This window comes from Pleurodeles waltl, chromosome 3_1 (assembly GCF_031143425.1).
Source record: "Pleurodeles waltl isolate 20211129_DDA chromosome 3_1, aPleWal1.hap1.20221129, whole genome shotgun sequence".
In the NCBI taxonomy this organism is placed as follows: Eukaryota; Metazoa; Chordata; class Amphibia; order Caudata; family Salamandridae; genus Pleurodeles; species Pleurodeles waltl.
The window spans coordinates 1,438,177,734-1,438,197,268 of NC_090440.1; the positions used below are offsets into that span (position 1 = coordinate 1,438,177,734).

The 19,535-nt window shown below is 48.1% G+C and overlaps 1 protein-coding gene across 5 annotated transcripts in view; it reads right to left on the reverse strand.

Moving 5' to 3' along the window:
- Positions 1–19,535, reverse strand: part of NKAPD1 (NKAP domain containing 1) — a 248,975-nt gene that overhangs the window by 73,588 nt on the left and 155,852 nt on the right. The gene's annotated exons all lie outside the window — the stretch shown is intronic.

The following is a 19,535-nucleotide window of genomic DNA, read 5'->3' on the forward strand; positions in this document are numbered from 1 at the left end:
TCCAGTTTCTTTGAGGCATGTATAAACATTTTTGTTTTAAGTCAAACTTTCTTCTGTGGAACGTTACAGGATGTGTGATTCACTGAAAAAATAAATCTGCCCCACAGTCGAAAAAGTACCTTAAATTCACCCCGCAGTATAACACTGATACTCAAAGTCTACATGTAGGCAGTTTGAAGGATTCAAAATAAGGCCCTCCATACTAGTTTCCACCTAGAATAACTCTGGATGGCATTCTACCACTTCGTCACTCTTAGTAGTTTGGTATTTGGAGGCCAAAACAACCTAGTCTGCAAATTAGTACACAATAACTTTTGATCCAGAGACACCAGTCCTGGTTTCACTGGATGCCAATGCACACTCAATGAAACCATGAAGGGTCTGAGGGCAGACGCACAGCCTGGCCCTCACCATACCCCTGCAGCACCACTGGAAGAGGATACAAAGCTAACTCCTTATGTCAGGCCCGCCAACTGCTTCAGCACTCCTCCACTCCACCTTGCTCTTTCTCCAATACCTCCGAAACTAAGCATCAAGGGTCTCAACCAGAAAGGGCGCCCTTCCAAACTACCTGGATTCCTTCTCCCATTTCCCCATCCCACTCCCCCTAACCAAGAATAACAGCCTGTGTCCAGAGATGTGAATCCATTTAACACTCATCCCCCGTACTAAACAATTCAAGTAAGCAGACAATTCTCCCCAGGCAGTGCCCTGAGGTGCTGTGAAAAGCTCCCACATCCCTCCCTGATGCTACTTCTTCCACATGCTCTGAGCAGGTTGAAAATGCCAGATTTGTCCCTAGAACTGGGGCTTCAGGAGAGTGCAGAGGCACAAAAGCGAGGTGGGCCCCGACTGTCACCTGGCATACTCGGCAGCAGCAACAGGCAGTTTGGAATGCCGAGATGCTCAAGCTGAGGTGGGAGGAGTGCTTGTGCGAAGGCAGACACAGGCCTGCTGGGACAGATCAGGCCGCCATCCCTGAGGGAGGGTGCCTAGGGCCCATTAAGGTGGCCCAATACACCCATCTTCCCGCCCAGGTGAACAGTTAGGCAGTGAGGAGATACCTGGGGGGCCTTGTTAACAAAGCCACTTGTGATCAGATTTAGTGGCAACAGCCCTGTATCATGGCCGACATCTCCTTTCATGCCCCAACATGGTGCACCTATGGGTACCAGTGGAGCACAACAACGCCTGATGGTAGGGATACTGCTGGGCAAGATGTGGCCAAGTGGCCCCATCACGCTGTTTAGGTATTCAGCTCGGAAGACTCAGAGTTAGACTACAGGAGGTGAGCGCAACTGGACTCCCATCCTGCATTTTAGACACTGGGCTGATTCACTGGGCTCCTTTTCCAGGTTACACTTCGCTCCCGGCGGATCGGGTGAGGGAGCCTAGAACGCTGCAATAGGCTGGGATAAAGGCCCCAAAACACAGCAAACAAGAATGGATCAAACCACGCAGACGCCCAGATCCACCACACCAGCATCACTTAGCAGTAAACAGTTAGAAGGTGGGAAGGCATGGCACTATTTCCTATTACGGCAAGTTTTTCCTCGTCCTCTACATAGGGAAAGGATAGGGCATTCGGAGAGTCCTGGCATGCGGGGTCGAGGTTGGCTTCGACTGGTGCGCGGCATGTAATATCACAGGATTCTCCACGTTTTAAACTACCTGTTAAATTTTGATTGGCTATAGGCCTTATGGTGATACAGGTGCCACATTGCATAGGAAGGGGTGGTGATGCTTAGTAGCATCTCACATGCGGAAACATCTCTGTAACAGAAGGTTTGATGTGTTCCCAGGTTGTGGAGGCAGGGTCATACTGGCTTGTTTGGACTACTGTTTTCAAATTGTTGCAAAGCAAGGTTCACTTACAGGCAGAGTACGTGCACACAGACCTATGAGAGGTTGAGGATGAAGGGTTGGAGAGGGAGTGGGCTTCCAGCATTGGATACTGGGAGGTGATGGGCAACATTAAAGCTGAGTGTGCTGCAGGGGTACCAGAGTGACATAGTATCTACATCCGGAGAAGTGAGAATCATGACCTGAAATGTCAGGGGACTGCAGGAAAACACAAAATGCTGCATGGTCCATACAAGGATGGGACCATTGCGCACACACACACACACGTTCTCCTTATATGCTAGAGGAGTGGCTGTACTGATTGCCCCTAAGGTGCCTTTATGACTCAGGGAGATTGCATGCAGATGCAGAGCACAGATATCTGTTCCTTATGGGAGCACTTGGATGGAAGGGACATAAGTTTGTTAAGTTTGTACACCCCCAAGTGCAATAACAAGTCCTTCTTTTGGAAAATGGTTGACGTTCTTACAGCATTCACAAAGACACCCTTAATTTGGGCAGGTGATTTCAAATGTATCTTAAATTGAGACATTGATAGATTCCCCTCTAAACATAACGCAAAACCGGACATGCTGAGGGCACTGTAAGAGGCAATGGCTTGAGGGGGCTGTTTTGACGCCTAGAGCACACTGTATTCGAAAGGCATGTAGTTCACTTACCACTCAGATATGCATAGCACGTACAGTAGGCTTGAAAAAATATGCATGTTGCGAGTGCTGGGCGAGCAGGTGGCTGTATTAGAGTACTTGGGACAGTTGTTTTGTGTTATCACTGTGCTTCTGAAATATATGAGAGACTGTGATAGTTTACCAATCCCTACATTGTGCCTAATACCGGAAGGTCCGAGTGAAACGCCGTTTCAGCTGACACACAAGAGGTCCTAGAGTGATACTTTGAATGTATCTGGGCGTCCACTACTACCACCAGAGTTAATGAGTGGGACACAGTAAAGGCAGTTGTACTTCAGGAGTGCCTTACTAAAGTGTATGGAGTTAAGAATCAGCTACGGAGGGAGATACAGGTCCAAGAAGATATATTAGCACAATTTCAAAGGGGTAGCAGGATGATACTCAAATGCAAGGCAGGTTGGTAGATGCTAGGCGAGCAGCAAGGGAGACGTGGCATAGACTAGACAAATTTACCATGAAAGAGTACAGGTAATTACTACAGTAGATTTTTGGCATGGCCTCTCTGGAGCGAAAGATCAATCACTTGATCACGTCCTTAATGAAGTATTATAATTGGATGGTCACGATACAGGCCATGGTCACCAAGGAACTCCAGGGATATTTGAGGAAGCTAGACCAGACAAGACAACTGCGGCATGACTGAAGTGGATGAGTTTTTGGCAGACCTAGACTTGCCGATATTAGAGGCTTCACAAAGAGAAGCCTTGGAATTTGTGCTACCTAAAGAGGAGATACTTGAGGTAATAGGGGACATGCTGAGATACAAACCACTAGGTACAGTCGGATTCCCCAAAGAATTTTACATTACATATGCAGCAGTGCTCTCTGACAAACTGCTGGAGGTCTACAATAAAGCAAGGGATAAGGTTGTACTGTCCCTCCCCCCCCACAAACCATGAGGGAGGCAATTATAGTTATGCCTCCTAAACCAGACTGGGACTTGGAAAACATTGGCTCTTACCACCCACTCTCCATAATTAAGGTGTGTGAAAATTCTCCCCAAAATTCCTGCAAACAGACCGCACAGGGTAATCAGGCAGTTGGTGCATGAAGACCAATGTGGTTTTAATTCCTCATTGAAGTACCCTCATGAATATCCTCAGGGTCACTCATGTAATGCACTACATACACAACTCACAGACTGACATGGCGGTGGCCGCTCTAGGCATGGAAAAAGCATTCAACTTGATTGGTTGGGACTTTATGTGGGCAGTTTTATATCACACGTGGGATTCAGCACAAATCTACTGAACTGGATAGCCCTGTTATACTCTGTGCCAATGGCCAGGGTTTGGTCGGTATGTTTCTGATAGTTGGAAAATACAAAGGGGAACTCGACGAAGATGTCCCCTGTCTCACCCTCTTGTTTGCACTGGGCACAGAGCCACTGGTGGCATATCTGAGGGCAGCACAGCAGGGACATAGATGCAGATCGGGGAAAGAGTATATAGTCTCCCTCAATGCTGATGAAGCCGTGGACTACTTGAGATGACCAGATCAAGCAGTAACACTCCTACAGGCTGCGCTAACGAACTCTTCCATAGAGATAAACATTCTCAATGATCCAGAAAGTCTGTTCTTATTAAAAAAAAATGAAAATTTAAAAAAGAGACCAGGGCTTCCTGGAGCAATTAACTGAGCACGAAGGCACTCAGTTGGTTTAAAATGATGAAGCAGGGAATGCAATGCAGATAGAGGTGAAGAAACTGTGTGGCATAAGCATACAAATCTATACTTGGCAGAGGAGAGTACAAGGTGAAACTGGGAACCAGGATCTGAGGTAAATGACTCTCAAAATGCATTAATCATGTGGTCAAGTGAGACCTGGCTCTGTCTCTTCTTACAGCTTAAGGTTGCCATATCTTCTATTGCAATTACTAGCCTGTTCTGATCACTCCCATTTTAACCTGTTTGAATAGAAGTATTAGTAATTCTAAACAATTTAGAAAGCGAAATCCTGGATTCCATGTCTCGGTTTCTGAGGTATCGGTCTCTGTAGGTAGTTCCAAGTGGCATGACAGTTCTTTAACGCAGGACTGGTACGCCATTTGGGGACTGGATTCTGTGAAAGCATTGTAATCATAATGGGTATCACAGTTTATGACCGGCAAAGCATAACCAGCCTTCCAGACCCCAAATAATTATAGCAGCGATTCCAACCTCTGGTGTGGCTAGGAAATATTATATTCTTTGAACCAGGTGCATGTTGTTTCACAATATTTCGAGGAGCCCGATAAGTATTTAACCAGAGGGCGTGGCCAGGAAAGATGGGCATCAGAACGTAGACTTCCGAGCTCCCGGCCTGTTCACCATAATCCTGTCGTCTCAAACACCACAAAGACGCTGCCTCAGCCTGCACAGAGCGCAGACACTGGCTAGGGGCCAGCAGAGTGAAACGGGCGTGCACAGATGTCTGAGGCAGCCACAGCATGCTGCACAGACTGGTGAGGCCTGGGCAGCCTGTGGCACCCGCTGTAGTGGGGACCAGCCATGCACAGCCAGGGACAAAGAAGCAACACAGAGGACTGCACTGGGGTCGGGACCCTGGCAGCCTGCTGGAGACTGATGCCTGAAGAAGGGCAGTGGCCAGTGGCAGCCGCACAGAGCCAACACGGCACGAGTGGTGGGGGCTGAATGCCTGGACTCTGGGGCTTGCCCTTAGGGAGCTTCTGGTGATCCTACGCCACTGTTAGGTTCCAGACTGATTGCAGCGGTGCTGGAGGAGTTCACCCCTACAGCAGCGCATGCTGGTGCGCCTTCTGGGATTGATATCGGAGGAGCACTGACCACTTGGCAGGTAATTCCGCAGCAGAGAGGAGAGGGGTGGATGGCCCCTGGAGAGCCCTAAGCCTGTTGGGGACAGCAGGGCCTGTACGTACCTGCTACGTAGAGGCCTCTGTGGGGTGGAGGCCAGGCCCGGGAGACATCTGGAGGCAGAGGTGGCCCTTGAGGGCACTGGGACTTCCAGATGTTTGGTACTGCAGCGGGGTCCTACAGCAGTATCATCAGTCACCAATAGCTGGACTTGAAGGCCACTTCTCCCAATGCTGTGGCATTCTGGGGCTCACTTGATCTCTCAGCAATCAACCCAGGGGCTTGAGACCATGAAGGACACAGAGGAGCCCCCATAAAAAGAGAGACCACCATAGGAACAGCTGCTGGGTGGTAGGGTCAGGGATGCCCAGGCAGCAGTAGTTGGCAGAGGAGTGTGTGGTAAGTGGCCCAAGGGACAGAAAGGGGCGGCAGGGCCAGGTGAGCCGTTAACTGTCAGAGGGGTCTCTGGCTACAGAGCTAAAGACTGGCGCTCAGAGCTGTGTTGCAGAGATGTGCCTCAACTTTAACTGAATGAGTGAAATTACGCAGGGTTCGGTGCATAGACTACTACTAAGAACATGGGTAAAGAGAAGGTTGCAAGATCGCACTTCACTAACACCATCACAAAGTATACCACGCTGCAACAGTAAATACAACGGATAACTCGCCGGGGTGGGGTGGATTCAGTGTGTGTGTCCCCAGAGAAGGACTCGGAGCCCTCAAGGGTGGAGCTGTTGGCAGCCATCAATGACTCTTGAACTGCACTCGAACAAAAGATTGAAACCAACTTCTTCAATGTTAATTTACTCTGTGTGGTTGTACGGAGGGTAGCAGACAAGGTTACTACATCCGAGAATCATATAGTGGCATTGCAAGAGGAGGCCACCACCCTCAAGTGACAGATGGACTAAGTGACCACAGACACCAGCGAGCTGGAGCACTGGGTGGAGGACAAGGAGGGCCATGCCCGATGCAGCAATATTTGAGGGCTGAGGTTCCCGAAGAGGGTGGAGGGGACCTCAGTGGAGTCCACTTTGGACAATTGGGCAAGGCAGCAACATCAGCCACGGGGCTTGTCGGAATTCTTTGTTGTGGAGTGGGCGCACAGGACGTTCACGCCTTTCCCCCCACCACCATCCGGCACCCAACCAAGGGCCGTTATTGATAAGGTTCTGCACTTTAAGGATAGGGACTGCACATAGCAAGTTGCTAGGGAGCAGGTGGTATGCCTGTTTGAGGAATGCAAAATAGCTTTCTACCCTGACAACACCAGGAAAGTGCAGCAGAAATCTTTTTTGGCTGTTAAACAGAACCTATGAGCTCTGCAACTGAAGTATATGCTCCTGTACCCCTTTGGAAACTGAAAGTCATCATGCAGAGGAAGGCACACTTTTTTGGGTGCCCAGAGGAAGTCTGGGAGTGGCTGGAGATGTAGGACAAAACAGCAGTTCTTCACCCAGAGGAAGAACACAGGAGGGTCCTGAGGTAGCGACACGTGGCAGGTCCTGGCATGCCAGTCAGTGGCAGAGACCTGCAGAGGCTGGTCACCTGGTGACAATCCAGGACGGTGGCACCATGCAGATATAAGGAGACGATGCCCAAGACTTGTCCAGGTGGGAGGGTTGAGACACCCCACCCCCGGCTGGATTGAAGATTGGAGTGCAAGGCCACCCAGTGGACTATGTGCTGGGCACACTGTGCACTGCAACGGCATAGAGTTGATTTCACAGATTGGCACAAGACTTTTTTTAGTACTGCAGTGGACCTCTGGTATACAGATAGAACGATGGACTGAGTCTTGTAATGACCAGCAGGATGATGGCTGACTGTTCAGGGGAATATTTTAAATGCATGGGCCAAGTGTGGCGGACAAGACTGGGGGAGCATTAGCTGCGTGGAGGGGAGACCGGGCAGGACTAACTAGGCCGCAGTAGCATTGAGCTCGTTATTGTTTGACGATGGCCACCCATAATCATTACGCTGAACTATGTCTGGGGGCAGGGGTGTTTAGTTTTCAATGTAACAAGTTGTTGATTGAGTTCACTCAGAGTGTGGGTGTCGTAGTTCATTGGCGAGCAGGACAAAAAGTTACAATTATTGGGGGGAGGAGACATATGGCTACTGACAAGGAACGTCCAAGGGTTGGGTTCCTACACCAAAAGACACAGGGCCCTCTCCTTCCTAAAATGCCACAAAGTTACACATTTGCAAGATTGCTGGGGCCGAGCAACTGGCCCGTAAGTGGGGGTGGGGGGGGGCGTAAAGTCTTCCATGCTCCCTACTCTAAAAACAGCAGAGGGTACGGATTTAGGTGGCACCAGGGACACCCTCCTCCCTTACCTACGCTGAGGCAGATGTGGAGGACAGATATGTACTGCTCCAGGGAAAAATGGACAGCAGGACACTGACGGTGCTCAACATGTATGCTCCAAATTTAGAATAGCCTTGCATTTTTTGAATATAATTAGGGACCTAGTAGCTCAGGACATGGACACTGTAGGAGGCTGGCCTGGTTTGCAGTGGGTATCTTGAGTACTTCCACCTTATACCAGGTCCAGTTATCCCTTATCAGCGAAATGCAGTAGTGTTCTAGCAGCTTAGGCTAATGGAGGTAGCTGTAGCAGAGCAGCTTAGGCTGAACTAGGAGACATGCAAAGCTCATGTAATACCACTATAGTTACAAAGTACTTATACACAAGTAAAGACAATACTCAGTGTTACCAAAAATAAAGGAAGTTTATTTTAGTGACAAAGGCCAAAAATATCTTAGAAGCAATACTCCCGGAGGTAAGTATTATACACAATATAAACACTAGACACCAACATAAGGTAAGTAATTAGACATAGGATAGTGCAAACAATAGGAAATCCTATAGAATGCAATAGGAGAAAACAGGTCTAGGGGCAACACAACCCATATACTAAGAAAGTGGAATGTGAATCACGAGTTCCCCCCTAGACAAGTGTAGTGTGTAGGGAATCGCTAGGAGAGTAAGAAAACCACAAAGGTGAGTAAAAAACCCCACCCCAGAGCCCAGGAAAGTAGGAGAAAGTACTGCAAGTTTTCCTTAGGACACACAAGTCGTGATTAGAGCTATTGCAAGAACCAAGCAAGACTGCAAACAACAAATGGTGGATTCCTGGACCTGAAGACCTGTAAAGAGAGGAGACCAAGTCCAGAAGCCGCAGAAGATTATAGGAAGGACAGGAGCCCCTGCCAACCTAGAATAGGGTGCAAAAGAGGAGTCTCCGGTTGGAAGAAGACTGCAGAAGAGCACCAAGGAAGATGGCTGCGGGTTCCTGCAAGATGCAATGGATGTCTCACGTGGAGATGTTGGATGCAGGTGAGTTTTGACGTTGGATTTGTCCAACAAGCCTTGGTTCAAGCAATGTCGCAGATTGTGACAAAGTGGCGCTGCCTGGACCCAGGAGGGACCTGGGGGCCTCAACTCGGACTGAGGAGATAGAGGGGGCTCCCAACACTAGAGGTAACCCACAGATGACCAGGCAGCACCCACGGAGGTCCCAGGACATGGGGACAAAGAAGGTGCAAATTGTGGTTTTGCAGCACTACAAAAGAAGGTCCTACGCCACCGGAGAACAACTCAGCGAGTTGAGCATCACAGGATAGAGTGCTGGGGACCTGGGCTAAGCTGTGAACAAAGGATTCTTGCAAATAGTGCACAGAGGCCTCAGGAGGTGAAGATGAGGCGGGGCACTGGGGTACTGTCGCAAACAGGGATGGCAAGCTCTTACCACCTCCAAATTTGGACAGAAGGATCTTAGGACAGTCTGTGTCAAAGGGATCCACCACCTGTGTCCCAAGGAGCTTGCTCGTCGCCAGAAGAGGTGTCCAAGAGAACCGGTCGGCATCTTAGAAGGTGTCTGCTGGAGCAGGGAAGTGATTCCGTCACTCCACAGGAGATTTCTTCGGTCCTTCTGGTGCAGGGTGAAGACAGTGAGTCCCCAGAGTATGCACACAGTGGAAACTGTTGCAGTGGCTGGCTGGAGCTGAAGTTGCAGAGTCGAAGTAGCCCTTCTGGATACTTTGTTGTAGTTACAGCGGTTCCTGGAGCAGTCTACGGTCGATCCGAGGTCAGAGGATGAAGTAGTAGTTACAGAGGATTCCTGATGGAAACTTGCAACAGAATCTGAAGAGAAACTCACAGGAGAGACACTAAATAGCCCTGAGAGGGGGACTGGCTACCTTATCAGGTATGGACCTATCAGAAGGGGTCTCTGACGCCACCTGCTGGCACTGGCCACTCAGAGACCTCCAGAGTGTCACCACACCTTTGAAAACAAGATGGCTGAAGTCTGGGACACACTGGAGGAGCTCTGGGAACCACCCCAGGGTGGTGATGGACAGGGGAGTAGTCACTCCACTTTCCTTTGTCTAGTTTCGTGCCAGGGCAGGGACTGGAGCTCCCTAAACCGGTGTAGACTGGCTGATGCAAGCAGAGCACCATCTATGTACTTCAAAGCAGTTCCAGAGGCTCTGTGAGGCTACCCCTCCCAAGCCTGTATCACCTATTTCCATAGGGAAAGGGTGTAACACCCTCCTCCCAAAGGAAATGCTTTGTTCTGCCTTCCTTGGACTGAGCTGCTCAGACCCCAGGAGGGCAGAACTCTGTCTGTGCGGTGGCAGTAGCTGTAGCTGACATACAGGTAAAAATGGGGGGTAACATGCCAAGAAAGATGGTACTTTCTTAAAGACACTGTTTCGGCTGGGTGATTTCAACTGTGAGACTGACGGGGAGGGCACTAAACCTCATATGACCAAGGCTCTCAGACATGATGGATAGAATACTGGTTGAAGGGAGTGGGAGTCCTCATTGTTAAGGAAAATGTAGAAAGGTGAAAAGACCCATCAATGCAGACATCAGCGGAGAGAATTATAGAAATGTACACGGTAAAGCATGCACCCCGCTCACAGGGATGAGTTTCTGAGAAAATATGTGAAAAAAGACAGTTCAAAGTAGGCGTGCCGGAAAACTAGATAGGCAAGCGGTTAAGCATAGCGGAACAGTAGACACATAGGGACTAGAAGACTGTTAAGCTTCAAAGCAAAAAGACAGTTCAAGGACAAAGGTGTTGTGGGGTACCTGGAAATTTATCAACAACATGTCAGTCACATCCTGTAACTTGTTTTTGTAGAAATGCACTGACTGCCTATTGCCGAAACTATAAGGATAACAACATGCTCAAGTAAGCGCTTGACTATGGTAATGCACATGCATGACATATTGTAGTTTTGACACTATATAAGACGCTGCCTGTGTGCAGTGAAGGAGAGTTAAGTTTTCAGTTCCGCAGAATTGACTGACCTCCCGCCCAGGCATGTCTGTCACACTTTGCCAGATTCATGCCTCATCATTATTGCAGGAATTGACAGACTGTCGAGCTTAATTGGGGCTAAACGACATGCAGGACTGCGAAGGATGTGCCTGGGGTTAATGTGCGGATGTGGTGCCAGCTGCAGGCAGAGCTCCAAGCGGCAGAGACAGGTTTGGCTTTGTTGCAGGAGAGGGATCTGAGTGATCCGGTAGAGTGCAGAGAGGAGGGGGAAGTGCACAGGTGAATAACTGACATGTGGGACAAACTAGACTGATACACCCTAAAGCAAAACAGCCAGCGGCGGCACAGGGAAGGTGACAAATCGGGTACACTGTTGGCCTGGATCCTGTGTAGAGAGACCACAACACTTCCGATGACACTTGGTGACCCACGGATGTGAGACTGCGACATCAGGGTTAGGCACTGTGTGCCACCTTTTGGGACATCTAGAAGGGGTGTATAAGGCTGATCCTACAGTCATCCAGACACAATATCGTCCATCCTTAGAGGGCCTGGAGCTCCTGAGGATTGAGGGGATAGAGACAGAGGAATTGGAATCCGTTCACCACTGGTGCATAGTACTTGACGGTTGGGGAGGGGTGACACATCATATTCTAACGCTATATGCCCTATTTTGTCTTAGGATCCCAAGAGTCTCCCTTAGAATTCTGCTAAGACTACTAGACGAATTTGGAGCCATGTCAGGGCTGTGGAACAATCACAATAAGTCCTTATTGTTTCCCCTTGCAGCGTTGGTGGGGACTCCGGTGGGGCACCTGCCAGAATTAGATTGCTTTGGGAACTGGATCACTTTTGCCGTTTGTGAATCCTGGTTGCGCACTCCTGGGAGAAGCGTCTGTGTCTCAATATAGGAAGGTGACTGACTCCTTGCATGTGCTGGTCACCTTCTCAAACAAGCTGCCAATGTCCCTTATGGGCAGGATCGCAATATCCAAAATGGTGCTTCCACTGTGCTGCCTATAAGGCATAAGTAACCCTTTGTCCACTGCCCTCCTGGGTGTTCAGCACGCTGAGCTCTATCCATAATTCCTTAATCAGGGTAGGTAAGCGTAGTAGAGTGGCCTTGGCCACCCTGTCTCAGTGATATGAGGAGGGCAGCAACTTCAATTCTACTATTATGCTGCAGGAATTTAACAGGCGACCCGCTGAATGGATGGTGCAGACAGCCGGGAGAAGTGTCTGTTGGCGGGGGTGGGCGATGTTTCCTAGCTTCTGGCTATGCTGATGTAGGGTTCTGGTGCACCGTCTGACCTGCTGTCTGTGGTCAGACAGACCACTCATCTGGCAGAAGCTAGTGACCGTAGTTCTTAGACAGGCTCCTTTTTACTGAGGATTACAGTTGTGGATTCTTGCGTCAATTAGGCACATGGCGGAAAACATGTTCTTTCAGTCCTGGAGGGAAGGGGGTTGGGAGTTACTGGGGGATCTGTAGTCTAAGGAGCATTTAATTTCTTTCTAGAACGCGCAATCGTAGTGAGGCCTGGACAATTACATTATGTTGGCCGGGCTAAACTGGCCAGGCAGACGGGGAATACTTACCCAGCAGTGCTGGTGTCGTCTGGCACGCTGGGGACTCTGCTGACCTGTGGATCTGAACGATATCTGGTTTTCCTGCTATACAAAGCAATGGTGACTGAAGTTGCGAGTTGCTAGCTTTGAGCCTGGGCGCGCTGGGAGGGCAATCTGGGAGCTTTCCTTTGGGACTGAGATTGGGAGCGTGACTGTGCCCTCACTAAGTCTGTTTCTAGTAATGCCTAATTCATGTTGTTCCATAAAAACTTCCTACATTACATTTACATGATGCCCCGGCACTTCATCGGATCTCACAGACCTGTTCTGACACGTGCCGTGCCCTCTGTGTGGGTGCCCGAGGGCTGAATATTGCACATTGTGACGCAACTTCTTTTAAACCTATAATTTGCACCTATATCAATACACCTGGGGTCAGGGTACCTTCATCCTAACCCCTTATGCCACTTTCAATTTGGATTTTCACCCCAGGGTACAGTGAAATAAAATGGTAGCCGCAACTCTGTAGTCAGGCTGCGGTCAGCCAACTGCAATGCTTCTTTTCGCATGCGTATTCACAAAAAAATAAATGAATTTCGCAAATTATTCGTGGTCAAAGATATACAAATTTATTTTCCCTTCAATATCTTAAAAACGACTGAAGAGATTCACATCAAACAAAAGCATAATCTGCGTACTAACAGCTAGCTTTATGCCCAATTTGGTATAATTTTATCCAGTGGTACAGCCAGTAATCATGTCTAAAAAAAAAAACTATGAAAATTAACATGGGAAATGCAACCTTTTTCGAGTCCCTTTTTCTCTGCCCCGCTTGACGGATCACTCTGAAACTGTCCATGCACAACAAGAATCATCGCAACACTTTATTTAGAAAATTTTGTGAAGATCCATTAAACGTTACCAAAGATATCCGAAAGTCAAAAAACGCTTTTTCTATGGAAACATGGTCCCAATTATAACGTCTGCCACTACGTTTTTTTTCTAAACACATAGCGCTGTAGATTTACATGCTTTGCGTAAGTCCGCCATCTAGTGTTGGGTTCAGACTGTTGCAAGTTATTTTTGTTCGAATAATCTTTTCGAGTCACAAGATCGAGTGACTCCTCCTCTCTGTGACATAGTGCGCATGGGCATCGATTCGCCTGTTGGATTGTTTTCCCGCAGGGGGGTTAGGTAAGGAGTATATAGAGAGAGTAAGAGAAAGATGTCCATGCAGTGTATTTACATATATACAACATTTATATAAGAATGCTACTAGAACGACTACACGCTTCCAGGGAGGAGGGAGGGCACATGTGAATCTACAGCGCTACATGCCATGAACAGATATCTACTGGGAAAGTAACACTTTCCATTTGATGGCATGTGTGGCTGTACATATACATGCTTTGCATAGACTGTAAAACAGTCCCCTCCAAGTAAGCAGTGGCTAGCCTGTAGGAGTTGAAGTGGTTTGAAAAAGTGTCTGAAGCACAGTCTGACCAACATTACCCTTTTGCCGTGCTAAAACATCCACACAATAGTGTTTAGTAAATGTATGTGGTGTAGACCAAGTAGCAGCCTTATAAATGTCAGCAGTTTGAATGTTACCTAAAAAAGTCATAAATGCACCCTTTTTTCTAGTGGAACGTGCGCTAGGAGTAATAGGCAACTGTATTTTAGCTTTAAGATAATAAGTTTGAATACATTTTGTAGGAAGTAGTTTCTTTTTTGCATGGTTACCCCCACTTTTTGACTGCTGCCAGTGTGTTTTGACTGTGTTTACTGGGATCCTGCTAACCAGGACCCCAGTGACTGTGCTCTCTCCCTCTAAATTAGTATATGGTACCCAGGGCATTGGGGCACCAGGGGTTCCCCTTGGGCTGCAGCATGTATTATGCCACCCATGGGAGCCCATGTAAATTGTTTCTGCAGGCCTGCCATTGCATGCACCCTATCACTTCAGGTCACTGTACATCACCCCTATGGTAGGCCCTCCTAGCCCAGAGGGCAGGGTGCAAGTAACTGTGTGTGAGGGCACCCCTTCATGAGCAAAGGTGCCCCCAACGATCTCCAGCTCCATTTTACTGGACTTCGTGAGTGCAGGGAAGCCATTTTTCCTGTCTACTGGACACAGGTTACTACCTATGTCCAGATAGATAATGCTAACTCCGAACCTAGGCATGTTTGGTATCAACCATGTCAGAATCATACACCAATACTGTTGCCATTATTGGTTGTATGATTCCCTGCACTCTGGGGGCTCCTTAGAGGACCCACAGCTTTGCTCTTGCCAGTTTGCAGGGTGTTCCTGGGCAGCCCGCGCTGCTGACATCCTACAAACCAGTTTCTGCCCCCCTGCTAATTGAGCAGCTCAAACCCAGAAAGCCAAAACAAAGGATTTCTTTTGGGAGAGGGAGGCAACACCCTCTTCCTGTGGAAATAGGTGTTACATGGGTTGGGAGGGGTAGCCTCCCCAAGCCACTGATATGCTTTGAAGGGCACATTTGGTGCCCCCCTTGCATAAGCCGGTTTGCACCAGTCCAAGGACACCCTGCTCTGGTGTGAAACTGGCCAATGGAAAGGGAAGTTACCATTCCCCTGTCCATCATCACCCCATGGGTGGTGCCCAGAGCTCCTCCAGGTGGACACTTGATTGTGCCATCTTGAATCCAAGGTGGACAGAGGCATACGGGAGCATCTGAGTGGCCAGGTCAGGCAGGTGACATCACAGCCCCCTCCTGATAGGTGGTCACCCTGCTGGTGACCAATCCCCCTTTTAGAGCTACTTAGGCTCTTCCTCTTGGGTGGATCCTTAGATTCGACATGCAAGATTCCAACAGGACTCCTCTACAACGTTTACTCTGACTTCTGGCCACTGGAACCACAACTGGACGTCACAGGAACCTACAATCTGCAGCTCCAGCAACGACTCCGCTCTGCAACATTGTTTCTCCTGCTCCTTCCAGCAACTGCAATATTTCCCCAGCTGTGCATCCTCTGAGGGCGGCAAGTCTTTAGTCTGCACCAAGAAGCAACAAGGAATCTCCCTTGGAGTGAAGGAATCACTCCCCTGCATCCGCAGGCACCAACTGCATCGATAACTGGCTGAGTTGATCCTCTTTCTTGCAACACAGGTGGTGGTCTGGAGTGGTTCCCTCTACCAGCTGTCCAACTTGGGAGGCGGTGATTCTTTGCCTCTCCTTGCAGTACCCCTGTGTAACGTGACTCTTGCAGCTACCAAGGCTTGTTGGCTCTTCTTCCAAGGCATCTTCAGGCTCTGTGTAGCCCCGGCCTCTAGCACACTTCCCTGCAATGTGTAGTTTCCTGCCTGTTGCTCGAGCAGCATGGGACTCCCTTCCAGGTGTGCTGAGTGGGCCTCACTGCGACTCCTGTGTCTGCTGCCTCTGAGTTGCCTGAGGGGGCTGCATGCTCAACTTCTGGCTCTCCACACTGCTGAAGGTCGGCTGGGACTCCCATCCTTGGGTTGAGTCTCCTCAGGCCTTCCTGGTCCCCAGCAACTCTTCATCTGCAACTCATGCCTTTGTCAAGGCTTGTTAGTGGTTTTTCCACACCACTAACGGACTGCAACTCTTCTTCCGATGTGAGGCATTGACTGCATCTCTTCTGGAACTCTTCTTCTGCTCCTGTGCTGCATAGCTCACTCCTGGTCTCCACCATAGACCTGGCCCTGCATCTCAACTGGACACTTAATCTGGTCTCCTTCATTTGCAGGTCCTCTTGTGTCAGGATCCATCTTCTGTTTTTTTCCAGTCTTGTTTGGGTCTTGTACAGTCCTTTTCCAAAGTTTATCTGTGAGTTTGTGAAAAACCAGGTACTTCCCTCTTTTCTCCTGGTCGCTGGGGGGGGGGGCACCATGGTACTTACTTTTGAGGTTCCTAGATCCTCCAGCTCCCCTCTACAGATTCCACTTACCTGGGTGGGGGGTCCATCATTTGCATTCCATTTTTTTTAGTATATGGTTTGGTCTCCCTCTAGGGTCTCTTTTGCTTACTGTTATTTCACTGTTTTCTATTAATCTCTATGCCCATTCCTGAGGTGCATATAATGGTGTGTTTACTCACCTGCTAGTAGAGTATTGCCTGTATAGTATTTTAGTATCTGTGTCACTAAAATAAAGTACCTTTATTTTTCTAACACTGTGTGGTTCTTTCATGTGTGTAAGTGCTGTGTGATTGTGTGCAACATAGGTGCTTACCACACACCAGGCCAGCTTCCTATACATTTGACTATCCATCTGGCTAAACCGTTTTGTGAAATTGGACTGCCTTTATGAGGCGTTGAAAATGCTACAAAAAGTTGTTTGGATTTCATAAAGTGTTTGGTCCTAGCAATATAATACATAAGAGCCCTTTTAAAATCTAGTGTGTGAAGAGCTCTCTGCAACTGACTCTAATTGTGGTAGAAAGACGTGTAACTCAATTGACTGGTTGATGTGGAATTCTGAAACTGCTTTTGGAAGGAATTTAGGGTTTGTTCGAAGAACTACTCTGTCTCTTTGTAACTGAAAAAGTGGTTCTTCTAAAGTTAGAGCCTGGAGTTCACTTAAACATCTTAAAGTGATCGCTACTAAAAAGCTACCTTCTATGAAAGGAACTCTAAAGGGCACGCATGCATGCATCGCCTCAAAAGATGGACCCTTGAGCCTTGTAAGTCCAACATTAAGGTTCCTGGGTAGTGCTGGGGAACCCTGGGTGGAATGACTCTTAAGACATTCCAGGAAGCCTTTGATAACAGGTCTCTTTATTTAGCATACCGGTTATCTGTTTTGGAGGTAACCAGCTGTAACAGCTAAATGAAGACAAACAGACGAGTATGCTAAGTTTGCCTTTTGTAAATGCAGCAGAGAGCAAACAAGGTCTTGGATCGAGGCTTTGAGTGGGTCAATGTGTTTAGGTTGACAGTAGCATACAAAAGTTTCCACTTTGCAGCATAACACTGTCTAGTTGTAGGTGTACGTGCCTCTTTAAAAATGTCCAAGCATTCTGGTGAAAGATTTAAATAACTGAACTCTACGACTTCAGGAGTCATATCGCAAGGTTGACCGTTTTAGGATCTGGATGTCTGATCTTACCTTGACTTTGAGTAAGAAGGTCTGGCCTGTAGGGGAGTTTCTTGTGAGGAACTACGGACAGATCCAGAAGTGTTGTGAAAACCAAGGTTGACATGCCAATGTGAGAGCTACAAGGGTCACTGTGAGTGAAGTTTGTCTCAGTTTGCGAACTAGAGACGGAATGAGTGGGAGAGGCAGAAAAGCATAAACAAATATCCCTGACCAATTCATCCATAGAGCATTGCCGTTGGACAGTGGGTATCTGGACGCAAAGTTTTGGCATTTTTAATTTTCTGTTGTGGCAAAGAGATCTATTTGAGGTGTTCCCCACCTTTGAAAGTACTTGTGAAGGACTTGTGGGTGGAGTTCCCATCCATGGACTTGTTGCAGCATCCTGCTGAGGAAGTCTGCAAACTGGTTTGTCCATTCCTGGAAGATATTCTGCCCCTAAGTGAATGTGGTGGTGAATTGCCCATGTCCATATTGTCTGAGCGAGATGGAACAATTGAGAAGAACGTGGCCTCCTCTGTTTCTGCAGATAAGACAGGGCTGTCATATTGTCTGTATGGACAAGAACCACTTTGTGGGAGAGTTGTGGTAGAAAGACTGATTGCTAGGAAAACTGTCTGCAACTTCAAGTAACTGATGTGGGAACTTTGTTGAATGGGATCCCATATACGTTGTATCGTGAGGTTGTGGAGGTGAGCTCCCCAATCTGTCTGTGATGAATCTGTGAAGAATTTGTAGTGAGAGGTTGGTGGAATTACACCACTGCAGAAAGCAGCCAGTCTGATGGTCCAACAACACTAGATCTTGGAGATGACCCTGTGACTGAGACCACTGATGAGATAAGACACTGCTGTAAGGGACCATGCGCAGTCTAGCAGAGGGAATGATGGCAATGCAGGAGGCCATCATCCCTAGCAGTTGCATCACTGTTCTCACTGCGTAAGTGTGGTTTTCCTGTAGTTGGGAAAGGAGAGTTTGAATTTGAGCTGGAGTTGGACATGCTAGCCATGACTGAGCACTGAGAATTGCTCCTAGGTAAGACTGTATCCGTGAAGGTGGGAGATGGGACTTGGGAAAGCTGATTGTGAATCCCAGAGAATGAAGCAGATGTGTGATTTGAATGTGGCGCTGACATAGTTGGTCTGTACTGGATTTAATGAGCCAGTTGTCCAAGTAGGGGAAGACATGGATGTGTTGTCGTCTGAGGTATGTTGCAACTACTGTTAGACATTTGGTGAAGACTATGGGGGCGGTTGCTACCCCGAATGGTAAAACTTGAATTGATAGTCTTTCCCCGCAATTACAAATCTGAGGCACTCGAGGTGTGCTGAATGAATGGGAATATGAAAGTATGCGTCTGAGATCTAAAGCTGTCATGAAGTCGCCTTGTAACAATGGACTGACATCTTGGCGAGTGATCATATGGAAATGCTCTGGTAGAGGTTGAGTGGTCTGAGATCTAGAATAGGTCTGAGTGACCCTTCCTTCTTCGATATGAGGAAGTATAGGGAGTAAACTCCTAATCCTTGCTGTGAATGGGGGACTGGTTCATTAGCTCCTTTGAGAAGAAGGGATTGTACCTCTTTTTGTAACCTTATAAAAGAGTCAGTGAGTGCGAGGGGGAATGTTTGGTGGAGTGGAAGTAAGCTCCAGACAGTAACCATATTAGATAATTGAGAGAATCTACTGATCTGTGGTGATACTGGACAGCTGTGGGTAGAAATCATTTAGTCTTCCCCTTACTGGAGAGGTGGGAGCCAGTGGAAGGTGTTGGTGGTCACTGGTGTGCAGATGAGGCAGATCCGTTAGAGGTGGATGCCTTTCCTCTGCCTTTGTTGTTTGCCCCTCTGTAAGAATCTCTAAAGGAACCTCTAGTAGAGAAATGAGCGCCTTGCTTGCTTTGAAATGTGTAAAGCTCAGTAGAGAATGGGTTGAAGACTGCCCTGAATTGTGGGTGACGGAAATTATTGCGCTGTGGTGTGGTGAGTAATGGCCCCATAGCCTTTGCTGTGTCAGTCTTATTTGTGCTTCTCTATAGTGTTGTCAACAACTTGATCAAACAAGCATTCCTTGTCAAAAGGCATGTTGAGAACTGCCTGCTGAATGTTTGGCTTGAATCCGGAACATCTAAGCTGAGCATGTCTCCTCAGAATTCAGGCATTAATACCACGTGGTGCAGTGCTGCAGCATCAACTGCACATCTGATGAGGTTGTTTGAG